Source organism: Lontra canadensis, unplaced genomic scaffold (assembly GCF_010015895.1).
Source record: "Lontra canadensis isolate GAN:19392208 unplaced genomic scaffold, GSC_riverotter_1.0 scaffold4, whole genome shotgun sequence".
NCBI lineage: Eukaryota > Metazoa > Chordata > Mammalia > Carnivora > Mustelidae > Lontra > Lontra canadensis.
Genome location: NW_022630998.1, coordinates 31309619 through 31329188, shown reverse-complemented (window position 1 = coordinate 31329188; position 19570 = coordinate 31309619). Strand labels below are relative to the sequence as shown.

General features: G+C 40.5%; 1 long non-coding RNA gene across 1 annotated transcript; it reads left to right on the top strand.

Annotated features, from left to right (window-relative positions):
- Positions 1–4692: 4692 nt before the first annotated feature.
- LOC116860967 lies at positions 4693–19570 on the top strand. The gene is made up of 3 exons (XR_004381376.1): positions 4693–5049; positions 11827–11964; positions 18978–19570. It is a non-coding gene; the product is annotated as an uncharacterized LOC116860967 (long non-coding RNA).

Sequence of the window (19570 nt, the reverse complement as noted above, 5' to 3'; positions counted from 1 at the left end):
CTGTTCCATTCTGCCTTCACTCTTATTGATCAATACTCTCCCAGTTTTGCAGTTCAGATCCCAGGAGGTCAGCTAATGATACTGCTGTTCTTGTTGAGCAGAGTCCCTTGTTTCTGGCCACTTGTGGGTGGCCAGCCAACCTCTCTGGACAAGGCACAGTTTCTAGTCTCATCAGAGCCCTGCCCTGAGCCATAATAACGAAAGCTGGGGAATTTAGAATGAGGCAGACATTCTATTTTGTCCATTGTAAGAGATGCGCGTTCCAGAACAGTAGGAATGAAGCGTCATGATATGAAACATCAAACAAATATTTAAATACACATTTGCAACAGAAAATTTAAAGTGCACCAGAGGGCTGGGAATGGAGAAGATAGAGGGCAAGGGCTTGCTGAAGTGATCTGGGTCCGAGCCAAGGGCTTCAGATACTGCAAAACGCAAGACCAGGATGGACACTTTTAAACTCAGTGTTGAGGCTGTTCACAGCCCCAGCAAAGCCTTTGGTCTCTACTTGGCTTGACTTATACTCTTGACTAGTAGAAACTGGGAATAGTCCCCACATATTCTACCCTTTCCAGCATCTCTCCAGAACCATCACATATAGCTGGGGTGGTATCCACACAGCTGACCTTGGATGAGTTTCTTAGCTTCAGAAACGTTGGTTTCATCTAAAGATGGCATTGTCTGCTTTCAGAGCGTTGTTGTGAAGAGCAAATAAGACAATGCCTGTCAAACAGCCAGGTCGCAGGCACACTGTGTTCATTGAATGGTAGTTATTATTGCCATATCATCATCATCATCATTATCTTCATTTTCATTATGATACTATCAAGGTGAGTGAGTGTAATACATTTGTGAACAAAGTCCAGGGATACATTTGTGAACAAAGCCTATCTCTCTACCTGTTTGCCGATACTAGTCATTTCTCTAACAAACATCTCTCACTTACAAGGAAAATTAAAATCCAGATATATTTAAGCTCTACAGTTGTATGACCAAAGTGAATACTACTTTATACAACTCAGAGGATTTTATTTTAGAAGACTTTTATTTAAAAAAAAAAGAAGAGGAAGAAGGAAAGGAAGGAAGGAGAGGAGGGAAGAAAGGAGGGAGGAAAGGAAGTCACAAGGACTTGTGAAAGTCTTCTTCCCCTTGTAATATTGTATACTTCATTTTGGGATTAATTCCTATTGTCAGTTGAGGTATCAGAGCAACAACAATGAAAATCAACCAGAAGAAAATACCTGAAAATCTTTTCATTTTATAATACAGAATATCTGGGTATATTTATGTAAGATATATACCTTATGAAAGATAGTGTAAAGTCATATCATACACAGACCTTACGTAAGATACTGTAAAATCATTCATTTGGTCTAACATGCCTCTAGCGTTATCAAAAGTTTACTTGAAAAATATATGAAAAGGTTGTGGCTTAAAAATAATCTTCAAGTTTAAAATTTAATTTTACATACTGCCATGCTGTCTCATTAAATATGCAGGAAAGGGAAAAGGGGAAGAGTAGTATTCTTCAGACTTGAAAAAATTAATCCATGTTTCTTGGCATGGACAACCCTGTTATATTTAAAATATACATATATAATGTGAGACCCTTTATCTAATAAAAGTCATGAAATCTATGGAAGTTGATCAAAGAAAACTACTTCCATTTTTATTACACTGTTACTATTTTTATGGATAAAATGTAAAATGTATGATAAAAATCCAATATACAGTAATTGAAACGTACAGTCTGACCTCACATTGTTCTGATAAATCTGTTCGTTTCTGGCCATTTTCAGTGTTGCTATAGTGAACAGTGTTGACAAGTGGATGAGAAAAAGCTTATAAATGGAATTCTGATCATAGATAAGACTGAACATAAACTGTCTCCCCACATTTCTGCATGTTAGGAGGCCCGGCTTGTGCCCCAGATGGCCATCTCCCAATAATACATAAAACATTTCTTGCTAGAGCTCGGCACACGTTGAACGCACAGGTCACTTGAACAAAACAATAATTCAATTCACTTAATAATGACCTCACTGGGAACAAACACAGACCCAGGATGATGCTGTTAGAAGAACAAAATCGTATTAGAGTTTTAAAAATGAAATTCTTAAAAAGCTGCCATGCTCTCTTGTCAAAATAGCACTTAAATGTATTCAGTGTTCAGCGACCAGGCAGGCTCACCAAGTTTATTTTAGTCTCTTGAATTTTACTGCTGTGTTGCTGTGCCACGTTTCTTCGGTTTTCATGCTAGTGGCTTTCCCAGGAAGGTCAGTGGTGTCCACTGAACCCTCTATTGGCTTATTGGCTGAGCTCATTGATGAAGAAGCCTGGAGTTCATCACTTTTTCTTTTCTTCTGGCTGAGATGGCAGTCAATGAGGAATGACTGCAGAAAGTTTCAGAAGGACGCATGGGAATCATTTAATCAGACCAATAAAATAAGCTATTTATGTATGTAACAGTTTAATAGCCTCAACCAACAAGGCAGTATTTCTCTAGAATAACTTTTAAGTTTAAAGCTGATTTTATTTCTAGCTTATAAGGCTTAAAATTCAGGATTCCCTTCTTTGGCAGAAACGAATGAACTCAGCCAGGAGAAATCATAATCTAGAATGACCCCTTTCTGGCATCTAGGTACTTGCTAAGAAGATAGCTTCATGTTTTGACACCACTGATATACGTGAGATCAGGCCCCACCTACCCAGAATTTTTAGCCATGATGTTCATTTCTGTATTTTAAAACTAAGCCCAAGTGCTGTTGAAATTAGGCCATTTATTGTCATAGTTTTAACTATTAATACCATGTTTTCTAATTTAATAAACATCAGGGGCTTTAAATATGTTTTTGCCTGATACATTTTATTAAAAAGATCTTTAACTTTCAGGATCCAAATCGTAAATTTGCAGAAAAGAGGGGTTAAAAAAAGAGAACACAGATACAGTCTGTTCAAATCATTATTATTTTAATGTTGGAGAATGGGGAGAAAATTTTGTAGAAATTTTGTCAGCAATTGTGTTATAATTACTTTATTATTTTATTCCTTATTCTCCCCGCCCCCCCCACTCCCCATCTATCCTAGTAGGCTTGAAAAAGCTAGATCTCCTTTCCTACAGAGCAACGCTTTTCTGCATGTGAAACATATATCTTTATAGGAAGTACCCCTTAGCTTATTTCTGTACCTGCCTCATCAATATTAGTTGGAATACCCTATAATAGTGGCAATTTATTAACCTCTGATGTAAAAGCAGGAGAAAGAACACTCATGCTATTTTTTCCCCATGAAAATGGTGTTTAGGATTAGGGGTGTTTTAGGGATATAGTAGTATGGGGGGAGATGAGGAGGGGTTAAAGAAGCAGAGTCATTTCCCACTACACATATATAAATTTTTAAGAATCAAAGAGGTATCTACAATCCAAAAACAATATCCCATTTTCCTTCATTTTTCTTCTCCCTGCTTCTACTGATAACTTCTCCAAGAAGACATAGTCCTTGCCTCTAAAAGAACCTATTGTCGAAGGAGAGAAAGCACAGAAGACAAATAAATAAATGTAACAGGCAGCAGATAATTTAGGGACCATGTTGGTAGTATAGGAGTTCAGAGAAATTTGAGATCAGGAAAGACTTCTTGAAGGCATTGCATGACGTTGTGTGCAGATTGTGCTGCTGTCATCTATGAGAGGTTGCATCTCAACTCTCTATGAGGCTGAAGGGGGATTTCCCTTCCTCTCATATCCCAAGGAGTACTACTCTCTCTCCCCACCTCTAAAGACGCAGGATGCTATGCCCATCCTTTCAGTGGCAACGGCTTATCTTCTCAGTTTACCTGCCTGAAGGCCAGTGGGGCTTATAGAGCCCGAGAATGGCGGTAAAGAGTTCTGCACCCTTTTCAAGGGAAAAGGACAGGCGTGGGGCACAGGAAGCCATACTCCTCTTCCAGCTCAGGCACCTGGAGAGGCGAGCAGGAGGCAGGAAAAGTCCAGCACGTGCTGCTAATCATCACAGTAGTAACATTTACACAGCACTTATTGTGCAGAGAACTGTTCAAAGCTATTGCCACGGGTTGTTAACTCAGGTGATTCTCCTGACCACCCTATAAGGAAGGACTATTGAGATCCCCATTTTACAGATGAGGCACAGAAAAGCTAATTATCTTGCCTAAGATCACACAGCTACTTAATTGACATAGTTGGGACTTGAGCCCAGGCACAGCTGGACTCCAGCACCTCTGCGCTTTCATGGTTCACAACTCGGGCTGCACATTAGAATCACTTGGAGAGCTGTTAAACAATATTGATACCTGGGCCTTCATCCCAGAAATACTGATTTAATTGATCTGTAGTGGGGCCTGGGGCAGGAGTACTTGTAAAATTTCCCCAGGTGATTCTAATGTGCAGCCAGGATTGCCAGTCTGGCCATTCTACCTCTCACTATCCTGTTACCTCATTATCTCGGCACCTCTACCCTCCTCCCTGTTACTTGGATTATTCTGCCCTGATCATAGACTCTGTCCTGCTCCATTTTTCCTCCCTCACAACATGGCTCTTGCAATGGTGTTAAATGTGTCCGCCAATGTGACACTCCTCTCTTCAAAAGGTGAAGCCTAACTCCCCTCCCCCTGAATGTTGGCCAAGGAGGTGACTTGCTTCTAATGAATGAAATCTGGTGAAAGCTATGGTCTGTGACTTCCAAGACTAGGTCATAAAAGCCATTGCAGCTTCCTCCCTGTCTGCCCTCATGAATTGTGGGCTGCTTACTGTGGGGGAAACTAGCTACTATTCCATAAGAACACTCAAAGAGCCCTATGGAGAGGACCTATCTCATGGCAAGGAAGTGTGGATTCCTGCCAACTGCCACTGAAGAGCTAAGGCCTTCCAGCAAATAACCACTGAGTGAGCCAAATTGGGAGTGAATCTTCCAGCACCAATGAATCCTCAAAATGACTACAGCCCCAGCTGACATCTTGAATGCCACCTCATAAGAGATCCTGACCTGGAGCCATCCTGCCAAGCTGCTCCCAGATTCCTGACTCTCAGAAACCATGTGAGCTAATAAATGTTCGTTGTGGTACGCAGATAAATTGTAGGGTAGTTTGTCATGTAGCAACAGATAACTAATAAAGCCGCCTTCATCCCCACCCTCCCACATTGACTTGGAGCTGGGGAAGTTGCCAGGACTGCAACAGAAAAGTGTTCTGACATCCCAAGGTGGAATTCTGAATGTATTTGCCATAGAAACATAGCTCCATGCATATTTATGTATGTACATATATGTATGTAAATGCCTAGGAAAAGTCTGGAAGGAACAAGCCATACTGTTGATAGTGGTAGAGCCAGAAATAGGAGAGGGAGTGGGATCAGGAGTGGGGGAGGAAGCCCAGGGGAATTTTTCCTCCTGCCCTGTAGACTACTGTTTTGTTTGGGTATTTCAAAATGAGAATGTATCTATGTATCACCCGGGTAATTAAACATATTTTTCCTACATAAAAACAAGAGGAGTAAAAAAAAAAAAAGGCAGCGTAACTGTACCTGAATCTGGATTCTGTTGAAGTAGAGTATTATTAGGAACATAGTTCTACAAGTACATTACGGATACAACAGTATTTCATAGTCTGTCCTGACAGCCTTAACACCAGGCAGAACACTGCATTGCGGGTGCTGTAGTGATGAAGAATGAGAAGAACAGGCCTTGGAGGCTGACCCTCACATGTGTTTGATTCCCGACTCCGACACTTACCAGCCTGGCAAGTCATGCCACTGTTCTGAGCCTGTTTTCCTCATCTGTAAAGTCAAGATAATGATATGAGAATTAAATAGGGCTTCACACAGGGACAGATCCAGAGGCAGTACTCATTAAATGTCATTTTACGGAAAACTATGTTCCTAGTTCCACACATCTATATTTTGGGATCATTACATGTAAATAAATTGAGGGCTCCATGAATTATATGTTTTCGTTGATTTACCTTTTTTCTTGGTAGAAGGTTCATGACACAAAACAAACTTTTAAAGCACAATAACTGCGTGAATATTGCAAACATTGCAGTGGCCAAATATTTGTTTTTTTATTTAAAGTGATAAAGACCTGAACATATTTCACATTTACAATGGAGAAACTGGGGACAGTGAAGATGAACATATAATCCCAAAGGGTTGAAACAGTGCTAAATCTGAAATCTACTGGACGTTAGCCTCAAAGAAAATTGGACCATCCCATCCTGCACACACGTATTAGAGGTTGGACACGGGGAGCCTACAGACCCCAGAATATCAACAGAGGTATTTCATTTAGCCCATACAGTGTTTTTGAGAAACATTTGAATTTGTTGCCCACATTTAAACTTGGAAGATTTTATATAAATATACAGATTTCAGACGGCTTTTAGAAAACTGATGTATCTGGCTGTCATGGGCCAGTTGGCTTAGATTGAATCATGGATTTTTCTTTTAGTTGGGTTAAGGGTTTTCCAAGAGGCCACAATTCCTCCTTGGAATGGCTGGTGTTACTCATTAAGGTTACTTCCTTGCCCCTGTATGCATTGAGTTTGCACCTCTGAAACTCTGGATGTTTATTCCAATGCAATGAGAGTGTTACCGGGACAGGACGATCATGTGCTTCTGCAATTATAAAAGTTGCCTAAGCATGCCCGCAATGTAGAGGTCCCAGAAATGAAGGCCATCTCTCTCTGTTAATCTTTTAATGAACTGAAGGGGGAAAAATGTAGAGCTCTCTGAAACGCTTCTACAAGGAAATGAAGAGCTGCTATTTATAATCCACTATACTTCTACAATGAGCTAATATTTATTAGGAGGACCTCTAGTCTCTTAAATGCCCAGAAGTTGCATGTTATCATAGTTAATCTATTTGTATCATTTTTCCATTTGACCGAGTAAGCTGGGGTTCTTTTCCTCAATGCATGCTCAAATCCTACCAATGGAAGAAAAATCTGAACCATGACCCTTGCCTTTGATATATATAGAGAGATACTTATCAACTTTGGTCATATTGAGTTCATTTTTAATATCATGGAGTCACTTGTAACTCAATACCTGTCCAATACTTGTGAAATGAATGTTCCTGTGTGGTCGTTATTAAAAACAAAACAAAAAAAAAAATCAGTCCTATTTCCTTTGCTCTGCTTGAAAATCTCTCCATGGCAAAATTATTCCCCATAATTAACCAAAGCTAAAGGTGAATTTGTGGTAGAAAAAAGATTCTTCCATTAACTAGTAATTTGTCTTAGTCTAGGTCATTTCCCCCTAATATTTTATTAAGAAAACTCTTTTTTTTTTTTTTTTAAGATTTTACTTTTAAGTAATCTGTGCACCCAATGTGGGGCTCACACCTACAGCCCCTGAGATCAAGCTCTACTGATTAAGCCATCCAGGTGCCCTAGAAGACTTTCAAACATATGGAAGAGTTGGAAGAATGACACAGAGAATACCTATACCTTTATCATCCAGATTATACAATTTACATTTGTGATATTTACTTTAACACATATACGTTCATTCCTCTATCAACCTATCAGTTCACATTCATTTTTTGATACATTTCAAAAGAAGTTGCAGACATTAGTGCATTTTACCTCCCAAACACCTTAGCATTAGAATTCAGTATTTGCTTATGGGTTTTAAAAAATTGTTTTAGCGTGGTACAATATGTGTAACATAAAATTTACCATTTGAATCAGTTGTAAGTATACGATTCTGTGACATTAAGTACATTCACGCTGTTGGCAAACATCACCACTGTCCATCTCCAGAAGTTGCCATTTTCCCTAACTGAAATTCTGTACCGATTAAACAGTAACACCTCAAACCCCTTCTTTCCCCCCCTGCTCCTGACAACCACCACTGTACTCTCTGTTCCTATGAATTTTATTACTCAAGGTAGCCATATAAATGGGATCATACAATACTCGTTCTTTTATGTTTTTACTTCATTTAGCATAATGTCTTCAAGGGTCATCCACATTTCAGCATATGTCGAAACTGCCTTCCTTTTTCAGGCTGAATAATATTCCATTGTATGTACTTAGTGCATGCTGTTTATTCATTCTTCAATTGATGGACACTTGAGTTGCTTCCACCTTTTGCCTATTGTGAAATAATGCTGTTATTATGAACATGGGTGTACAAATGTCTGTTCAAGTCCCTGCTTTCACTTCTTTTGGGCATATTCCCAGAAGTGGAATTGCTAGATCATATGGTAATTCTATATTTAATTTTTTGAGGACTTTATGGGTTCTTTTTTATGTAAAATTTACACACAGTGAAATACACACATCTTAATCTACAGTTTGATGGGTTGTGACAAATGCATACTCTAGTGGATATTTTTTGTTTCTTTTTTAGGTCCTGAATATATGTAAGTTTTTCAGTTAGAATGTTGACATTTTCTGTGACCAAAATCCTGATGGAAAGAATATGGTCTTGAATGATACCAAGCATTCATTTTCAGGATCTACTGACCTTATCAATTCTCATATTTTGAAGTCTGTGAAAAATTCTTACAGTTGTGGGGCACCTGGGTGACTCAGTCTGTTAAGTGTCCGACTTTTGATTTTGGCTCAGGTCATCTCATGGTTGTGGGATCAAGTCCTGTGTCTGGATCCACGCTCAGCATGGAGTCCGCTTGAGATTCTCTCTCTCTCTCTGCCTCTTCCCTTCCCCCTACTCACACTCTTTTTCTCTCTCTCAAAATAAATAAATAAAATTTTTTAAAAAAGATTTTATTTATTTATTTGACAGACAGAGATCACAAGTAGGCAGAGAGGTAGGCAGAGAGAGAGGAGGAAGCAGGCTCCCCGCTGAGCAGAGAGCCTGATGCGGGGCTCTATCCCAGGACCCTGGGATCATGACCTGAGCCGAAGGCAGAGGCTCAACCCACTGAGCCACCCAGGCACCCCAAATAAATAAAATCTTTTTAAAAAGATCTCACATTCCTGAAACCAGGAATTTGTGAAAACAATTATCTACGTCTTCCACTACTGACTATAATCACTTCAGCTCATGCAAGCAATGACTGCAGTTGTTTCAGAGAGGGATTTTTAAACAGAAGAATGCATGTTGAGCCCAATTTTTCTGCTCCTCACCATTACCAGGGATGAGGTGATCTCCCCCTCCATCTATCATGCAGATTTTCTGGAGCCTATAATGAGGCTCTTCCTAAAGATTCTAAGCAGTGAACAATATTTATCTTGCACATCAAGAATTTATATTATTGACAATGAAAACAACAATGTATATGGCAATCAGATTGGCAAAAGTGATAAGTCTCATTGTGAAGGGTGTGGAAAAACATGCATTCTGAGATGCTGTAGGTGGCATTAAATGGTAGGACGATTTGTTACTTAGAGCTTGTTAACATTTTTAATATACCTTTTCCAACCCCAGGAGTTTCACTTCTAGGAATTTTTTTTATTTTTTTACAGAGATGCTTGTACAAGCATACCAAGATATAATTGTACACTGTTGTTCTCTGCTGCATGGCTTATAGTAGCAAAAAATTGGAAACAACCCAAATATCAGTCAGTAGGTAACTGCTAAAAATAAATCCTGATATACCCGCATTTAACTGGTATAACTTGCCTTACCAGCTTGGACACAAATAAGGTTACATCGTTTTTATTTTTTCAAATTTCATTAGGCCCGAACATCTACGTGCCGGATTAGTGTCAGAGGAAGTCCACTGCTTGTCTCCTTTCTTAAGACCTCTTCCTCCCCTGAATTAGCCAACCACCCTGGGGCTTTACTCCTTGCAAAGTGGCCAGTCCTGCTTCTAAATGCCTCATGGAGAGAGAACTAGGGAATCTGATTAGTCTATTAGAAGTCTTATTTTCAGCGTCTGTTGCTTCTGTTTGTCATAATATGACTGTTGAAAGCTGCAAAAGTAATAAATAGGGTCTACCATTGTATAATAAAGAATTTTTAAAAAAGGTTTGATTGAGACTTAGTTTTGAAAAAATAAAATATTATCTTATCTTTAAATGTGATTTATCTTTGAAGACACACATGTAACAACTCTAATTGCAACAATGCTCTAATTTTTAGAATAAACAAAGAAGGAATCAAGTGTTGATTTAGTGAGGGGTATAATTTTCCCAGCAAAATTATATGATAGCAAATTTTGACACCCTTCACTTCATGCTGACTTTTATAGCAGAATCATACAAAGGTCATTTTGAAAAAAGATGTGAAGGCTTCATCAATTTTCCTGAGAGCTTCTCTTAATCCTTTGATATTCAAATAATTCTCCTTTTGAAGAATTTATCCTCTTATCATCCTTGTTGTTTTTCTCATCTTTAATTGTTAACTGGTCTAACACTGCTGGATACTCATTTGCTTATGGAACATTTCTCCAAAATCACTTTCAATGACTTCATAAAATTCTGCATCTTTTGCAAGATTAGCAAGCTTACATGGCCACTGAAATGCATTTTATTTACATTGTATTCTCAGATGTTTATAACATCTACCATCAGCAAAATTGACTGACTCGGTGGGGAGAGATGCTGGTAATAAGTTGGGAGGGCTATTTAAGTGGGGACTAATTTAGTAAGAGGTCAGTTTATTAGTGGATTTTTTTTTTGTTATGACTAAGTTTTGCTTTTCTACACAACTTAGCAACTACTGTGATTCAGATAATGATAAGGAATAGCTGGAAAACAAGAGATTTCTATATAATGCTGCACAAAAAAGGAATGAGGTATATGTTGACATGGAAAAACATTTCACAATGCATTGTTAAATGAAAAAAACAAGTTCTGAAAGATATGAATAGGATAACAATGTTTCCAGGAAATAATAATAAATAGTAGTGTATGCATCAAAAATATAAATAAATAAAACAACTTGGAAAAGTATAGTCTATTAGCAGTCATTTCTAATAGGTGTGTGGGGGAGGGGATAAGCTCATCCTGGTAGCCTTGTTTTTAATGAGTATTTATTACACTTTCAACGATGATGAAAGCCAATTAAAAATATCTTTTAACTAATACAGCTGTGAAATGGCCAGAGGTTAAAAAAGGAAAAAGAAAAAGAAGAGAAAAATGGCTGTCACTACGTAAGTGTGTCCAAACAGTGTACTCTCAGGAAGAGCTTTCACGGGCCCATTTTGAAGGGGTATAATGGCATTCTTCAATATGAGCGTGTTTTTTTATAAACACCCCAGGGCTCATTCTCAGAATAATCAAGCCACAAACATTTACAGAGAATCTGTTATTTTCATGGCACCGTGCTATACTTAGTGCTAGGAGGAATATAAGGGTCTATAAGACTACTAGAGCCTTTCCTCAAGAAGCTCACAGTTTAGGTGAGAAGGTAAGAAGCTTCTCACTGAATGAGGTGGACAGCAGCACCTGGTCCTCAGAGACCAAGGTCTGAGCAAGAGACTACAATTGTGCCAAGGTGGAGAAACTGACCAGCTAATTTTCAGAGTCTTTGCTCCTGCTTAGAATTCAATGGGTACAAACATTAGAGGAGACTCAAAATTGAGCATAGATATCAGTCTTGAGAGAAGAATGTAGCTCTTCATTCTACACAGGGAGATAAATTCATAGATTTGTCCAAAGACTAGCTAGAGCTCCATTCATATCTTGTGAGGGCTTCAGGGAGCTCTTGATGGGGATACTGATGAAATGAGACAGTGAAGAGCGGGGTTTGTATTTTTTTGCTCTTCTGCCCCGTTTCAGTGAATGGGAGATCTAACACCGACTCAAGGCTACTGCTGCTAAGGACGGAATCAGAATTTGAATCCAGCACTTGCTACTCTCGAGCCCGTTCTTAATTTTTGTAATCCACTCCTTTCTCATTGCAGATTATAGGCTAATCGTCACCTCTACATGTTGAAGGAATAGATTGTTTGGCATGGCACTGATCACTATGTGTATTAACGGGAAAGTTTATCCCCAGGAGAAAAGAAAAAACCAGCTGTGTGAATGGAACTTGGAGAAAGGTAATACCTCCTTGTAAACAACAATAAGATCCATGAAATCTCCATAGTCTTCCTGGAAAAGCAGTTGCCAAGATTTCTGTAGACTTGGTCTTCCTTTTCACTCCTGGAAATAATCCATTTAGGGCAGAGTTGAAACACATAAACAGAGTAGCACTTTCTCTTCTGCCTCTGTTCTGCCTAAGCAGTGAATAATCAAAGGTGCTTTGGATTCTGAATTTAGCTACAACAAAATTCACTAATAAAAATTTGCTGTTGGGGCGCCTGGGTGACTCAGTCAGTTAAGCATCTGCCTTCAGCTCATGATGGCTTTCAGGGTCCTGGGATCAGGTCCCATGTCAGGCTCCCTGCTCAGTAAAGAGCCTGCTTCTCCTTCACCTCCCACTGTACTCTTGCCCTCTCTCTCTGTCACTCTATCTCAAATAAATCTTTTTAAAAATTTAAAAATTTAAAAAATAATAATTTGCTGTCGATATACTTCAATTGCCAACTTACTTTTCTGTTTTGCTTTGTTTTTTAAAGATTTTATTTATTTATTTGACAGAGATCACAAGTAATCAGAGAGGCAGGCAGAGAGAGGAGGAAGCAGGCTCCCCATGGAGCAGAGAGCCCGATGTGGGGCTCGATCCCAGGACCCTGGGATCATGATCTGAGCTGAAGGCAGAGGCTTTAACCCACTGAGCCACCCAGGCGCCCTGTTTTGTTTTGTTTTAAAGATTTTATTTATTTATTTGAGAGAGAGAGAGAGAGCACAAGCAGGGGGAGCAGCAAGCAGAGGGAGAAGCAGGCTCCCGCTGAGCAGAGAGCCCATGGAGCTCCACCCCAGGACTCTGGGATCATGACCTGAGCCAAAAGCAGATGCTTAACCAACTGAGCCACCCAGGTGCCCCTACAGACTCACTTTATATGACATATTCAAAATCTAGGATAAAAGTGTTTATATGTGCTATACAGCATAACCTATAGTGATAATGTAGTGTGCCATAATATTTCCCACTTAATTGTACCAACTTGTTCTTTAGAACTCCTGAAAACACAGGGAAAGTGTGACCTTATCATTAGAGTTTAGCCTGGATCTATGAGTCTTTCCACAAAAGTTGAGAACTTTTAAGATGTGTACATTTTATTTTTTTATTTTTTTAAAAGATTTTATTTATTTATTTGACACACAGAGAGCGATCACAAGTAGGCAGAGAAGCAGTCAGAGAGAGGGGGAAGCAGGCTCCCTGCTGAGCAGAGAGCCCGACATGGGGCTTGATCCCAGGACCCTGGGATCATGACCCGAGCCGAAGGCAGAGGCTTTAACCCACTGAGCCACCCAGGCTCCCCTAAAATGTGTAAATTTTTAAAAAATCATTTGATCTTTTAGGCAAAGTTTATTATATGTATGAGCTTGCAGAACAGTATCATAGAAGAATTGAATATAGAAAAAAATTGTTTTAGTTCAGTACTGTGGTCATCATGAAATACAAGACAACTTATTTAGGTCCCTTCCCTTGTTGCAGAATGAAAACAAACTGCTTCTTTCATCTACTTTTGAAACTCAAAAGTAGCCCCTTTTAATAGAAAATGTCTGGGAGTCACTGCCTTGAAAATTTTCTAAAAAGTACTCTCAACATCCTAAATTATAGGAAAATAACTTGTGGATAATGAGCTACACATTCTTTCCCTCCTTCTTTACCCTCTTTATCTCTGAGAATGTGAGGAGTTGGCATTGAACATAGCAATGACTTATGGACGAACCTCAAAGGTCTATGGAAAAAAAAAAAAATCTGTGGTTTTGCTGAGGCAAGCATCAGAATCCCAAACATTATTGTCTGAGAACAAATCACTTGATTAGTGAGTGGGCTCAGCCATCCACCTGGTATTCTCATCTTAAAGCAAGATCTTATGGTTTTCTATAATTGTCACATCTGCAATAAATCCCGAGAAAAGATAATAACTTTGTTTCTTTGTAAAAATCGCCCTGAAAAGAAAGTCAACTGCCAGTGCAGTGCTGAAAAGTGATGGCATTTATTAATTTGCATTATCATATTTAGATAATTACATGATTATATTTATATTTAGATTGTAATTAGATGCATGCCATTGGAGCCTTCTTGATATACTTATAAATTTGAAGACTCTCTGTGTATACAGGCATTTCTCTGCAGACTGGCACATGACTTCTTTAAACAGAGATGGGAAGACACCTGGTTTTACCTGTTGGTTAGGAAAAAAGAAAGAAAGAATTATATTATTATGATTTATTCGGGGGTAAGTACATTTGGAACCTAAAAGGTACTGTGTAACTGTCAGGGTCAGATTGCTGTTTGTCAACAAAAGCTCTCTTGGGTCAGTAAAGTGGTTTCTTTTCTCTAAATTTTACTTTTAAAAAATCCTCTGTAGTTGACCTCATTCACCATGCAGCTGAGAAAGGGCTCATTGTTTTCAGCTGAGAATTCCATATAGTAATCACAGTAATCCTAGAATTTTATAAACGACAGAATTAAGGTGGCTCCCCAACTGGATATCACCAGGCTGTTGACAGTGAAGAGCTTATGCCGTCTTTGACATACATTCCCAACACCCATTTCCCTGGAATGTTTTTAGGCATGTTAGGTTCTAACTGGAGGCTAAAGTTGAATCACTTATTATTCTGCACATACCCCTTACTGGTAGTCAGTGAAACTCAAATGAGAATAGCCTATCCAGCATTTGACTGTGATGACACATGGCAAGATGTCAGGCATCTTCGGAGGTCTTAGATGTTTGGCCTAATGCCATTTGAGAGATGGCCTCTGATTTTCATTTGGCCTTCATGAGAATGTTGCAAAACATTGTTCTCGTAACTGGTGGTAGCTATAATTCTTCTTCTCTCTCTCTCTTTTTTTTTTTTTAAGTTTTTATTTATCTAGGTGTAATTCTTAATGGTTGTCTTGGAAAGGTGGCAGCATCATATAGTTATTTATAGATCCTGAAGAATCTTTGTTGTCTCAGAAGAACTCAAGGAAACTTAATTTCCAAACCTGGGAAAGATTCATTTTTTTGAATCACTTTGAATCACTGTTGCCTTGAGTCAAATAAAGTGAGTTACTCTTTATGAAGCATGAACAAAGCCAGAAACACGTCATTAGAACGTTAATTTAATTTGGCTTGTTGAGGTAAGAATCCAGACAATTTGGTTCAACTAAAAGTGACAGGGATTAATAATGTTGTTGTTGTTTTAACGATTTTATTTATTTATTTGAGACACAAAGAGAGGACATCAGCAAGGTGAGAGGGGCAGAGGGAAAAGAAGAGTGATAAGCAGACTTTCCACTGAGCAGGAGCCCACTGCGGAGATGCAGAGCTCTATCCCAGGACCCTGGGATCATGACCTGAGCTGAAGGCAGACACTTAACCGACTAAGCCTCCCAGGGCCCCAGTGATGTTGTTTTCGATCTGGAATAATTCTGGTCACATGAATGAGAATTCCAAGGCAAAAAAATGGAGGATAGTTATGAAGATGAGTTCACTGCCTTTGCAGTAGGTTCAGGGCCAAAGTATAAAGTTTACTTTCTTCAGAGCTGTTGATTGTGTGCTTTTGGCAAGGCAAAAGTTAAAAATCTATTTGGCTAATAAGTTTAATTGTGTGATCCTGAATTTTTCTTTTATTCTTCACTTCCCAGCCAACAAATTTGAACTGAAATGGAAGATCTCTTTTTCATATGCTATGACTTTGTTTTGCAAATCACCAGCAGGTCCATAGTAGAAGTTAAAACTTTGCAAGCCAAGATATCACAAGAGCATTCTTTTTCTATTTGCCAAGATAAAATCCCAACTCATGGTTTGGGACCATACTGTAAAATGTAAATAACATTTTAATGAACACTATAGAGGAAGACTGTGCTGGGCCAGTTGCCCACCACTGAAGGGCTGGATTTAAGTGTACCTTGGGTCATAATGAAACTATTTTGGTGGTCTTAGCCTCCCTAGTAGACATTTTCCCACATTAGAAAACCAACACAGGAGTTCATGCAATTCCCTACAAAGGACAATTGTAGCTCTGCCAAAAACCAGAACTGGAGTATGGATGGGATAACTGGAGGAGAAGCTAGAGGAGATCAGTGAGCCTTTTAATCCTAAATTAAACTTCTGTCTACATTTAGCAGGAAAAGGGAAAATAATTACATTGTGTATTTTATTCCTATCCACATTCTGTAATCTCAGACACTATCTAAGGACATCTCCTTGTTTCCATTTCCTTCACTATCCATATTCCTGAGTCTGTGAGAATACATTTTTCAAAAACATTGACTAAAAGCATCGTGTTAAACTCTCTATCCTAGTAACTCCTGTTCCTGGGGCTACAGGACTGAACATCTCAACTAAATTCCATATGAACTATATTGATATCTTTCTAATCTCTTCCTGATTCCAGATTCATCTTCTCTAACTAGCTGTATCTTACCTGTCCCTTAATCGAGGCACTGGCCCAGTTCCTACAGGGCGCTCTCTGTTATGACAAAAGCACACTTTCCTCTCGCCTAATCATCTACATTTGATAACCACATTTCCTAGTACTGTTCTATTTGACTGATTGAAAATATAAGTGAACATTTAAAAGATAGATTTAGAATAAAACAAACACCAAACCTCCAAACATAACATGCTACATTCCTGATGTTATTTCAATGAAGAGGATTCTTTAGTCCTTTTTCCTCTTTGGAAAAAGACTTGGGCTCTAAATCCCTTAATATTTCTACCTGATTTAAATCTGACTTTAATCCTGCATGATAAATGAAGATTCTGTATCTTTTCACCCTTGCTTTTTGGAGTAATTTGTCTAACCCAACACCTGCGTAAATAGATCAGATTGTCTAAGTGATCCAAACACATTCCATTTAGGCAAGGTAGCATCAGCCCCAAGAGTAGCAAACAATGCCAACTGCCACCCCACCAGGGGACATCCTGACCTGGAGAGTATGTAGGTGCTTCTGGAGTGACTGCTTTTAGAGACCCACCCCACCCCCTAAAGGAAAGACATCTCATTCCTCTGATTTCATGTAGAGTTCCCCCAAACAGCCACTACAGGTCTCCATTTACAGTATTTCCAATGCCTCACCCACCCCCCGACCAAACTTAAAAAAAAAAAAGTCCCCTCGAAGCTCTAGGTAGCCGTCTAGGAGAAATCCCGGCATTTTCCCAGCCCAGTGCTTCCCCGTGGCAGGAGAATGTGCCTTTCCTGGAGTGAGGCTGACTTTGCCCTCAGGTTACATTTCCACACAAAGAAGTCTTTAAGGGTGCTGTAACAGGCCTCTACACTGGAGGTTTAGGTCTGTCAATCTCAGAAAAAAAAAGGAGGCCGTCATAAAACTGCTGGAGCCAGCAGTGGGGAATTACAACTCCAGGATCAGCGGAGGTCTGCCTCACAGCCCTGCTCTATGCTGAGAGTCGGCCTCTCTAAGGACAGAGAACAATAAAGCAGAAGGAATGTAAGTCAGTTGGCTGCTGGATTGCAGGAGCAGGACTCCGGGAAGGGGGCCCTTGTGGAGGGTGCTGCACTGACTCTTGGCCACTGCCACTGTGTCAGCCCAGCTGGGCCACCCGAGTCTGAGAGAATGCGAAAAGTGGTCCCAAGGCCAACAAGCCAAGAGGCCTGCGGACACCCAAGCCGGAGGCTTCGTGTGGAGCAGCCCGAGCAACTCCATGTGTAATTCAGTCAATTTGTAGTTAATAAGAACAAATACTAATTAAGATCTCAGTGAATGACCGCAACAGGCAGAAAAACAGGAAATATATCAGAAGGTCACCTGAACACTTTGCAGAGAGCTATGAGGGAAAACAAAGGTGGTGGCCTCTGGGAGGGAGGCAAAGAGAGGGGTGAGGAAGCTACCAAATGGATCTGATTGGTTCAGAGGATGGGGGGGCGGTAAGTGGGTAAGGGGCGGTAAGTGGGTAATGAGCTGAGAATAGAGACGGCATCACTACCACCTGTCCGGCAGCTCCACAGCCCTGATTTTGGCAGGGTGGCCCTGATGCCTGCGCAAAAGGCTGGTTGGACTTAGCTCGAGAGCTTCCTAAAATATCCATGGGCCTGATGCAATATCACTTTGTGATAGCACTGCATTGCGATGTGGTGACAGGATAACCTGGTGCTGAGGAAGGAGGGCCTTTTATGTCTTCATGATTGTGTCTGAGAGAGGCCAAGTGATGGGAGCATTCCCAAAGGAGAATGGGTCAGCTGGAAGAGTGCTTAAGCTTTCTGATGTGGAAGGAACAGAGTTCCCACCCACCCACTCCCACTGCAGAGGCTGGACACCTGGGGAGGGCTCAGTTAGGAGATTGAGACTTAGGAGGACAACCCCTAGGGGCCCCTCAGCAGTCCACAGGGCATTCTAAAAAGCAGAGCAAGCGGGGGAAGGAGCTGTGCTAACCAGTCTTCACCGAAAAAGCAGCAGAAAGAAGAGGGTAGCTTCCTTCTAAGTATGTCCTCTGAGCAAAGGCAGAGGAGTAGGTTTGGGGAAGGGGAGAGGAGACAGACCTAATCTGGAGAAAGCCACCAAGCGCCACCAAGAGCTGGTAGCACTGGCCAGGTTTGGCCTAGGTCTCCAAATAAAAACAATTTGCCTAGCTCCAGGCAAGCCCTTGTTCGGCATAATGACTTGAATTTTGAAATGTGAATTAAACCTTGCAAAGGAATGCAACTCTTTCTCCCTTCGCCAGGCCATTCTACCATTCTTACAGGGTGAGAGGTGGTTTTAGAGGAAGATTTAAAATTTTTGCCCCTTTACCAAAGCATGGAAAGTGGCAACCACATCTCCCGCCATCCCTACCCCCACTGTTCAAAGTGTTCGAAACTAAAAGCTGCAACATCTTTTCAGCAAGTAATCAGCACAAGTTGAAAGGCACATGCTGTCGCATTTCTGATCAGATTGTATGTTAAGCAGGAAAATATACCCCCTCTACACTCCCCCCCCCCTTTTTTTTTTTTTGGCTAAATGCATGTCTGTTTAAAGAGCCACCAGGCAGTGCCTCTCACTTTGTCTTGGCAGGGCACAACCATCAGACGAAGTGGGAGGAAGAAACATTAACTTCAACAGCTGTTTCTTGACCCCGGCTGTCAGTCTTCCCAAGAATAAATTTTGGAGAGTCCTATTTGAAACAAAGAGGGAGTTTTTAAGGAGAGAAAAGTTGGTTGGTTCCAGGGAGGCCGCCCAAAGAAGCAGGGAACAAGATGTTTGCAGTTACCACGCAGCCTGCAAGCCTCTGCCGGGTGCAGGGATGGAGCAAAGTAACTTGAAAGCTCCCCTCTCGGCGCCCTGTGCCTACAGCTTCCCCCCCTAACGTGCGCCCAGATCCAGCGCCGGTGGTAAGAGCCGTAGCTCGACTACAGTAATTCCCCAGCTCGGGCGGCTTGAAACTGCTCGGGCTGAATAGCATTTGCTGTTCCGTCCTGCGGCCGCCTCCCGCCGCCGCTGCCGCGCTCCCTGCAAAGCAGCTCTCATTATCCCGGAAGTTGTGCTGACACAGTCTCGCTGCCACCAGAAGTTTGTCAACATCAAACTTCTCCTGTGTGGGGTACGTTCACCTTCCACGAGTATTTAATCGAGCCAACAAGCAAACAAACAAACCCAAATAAACCTGC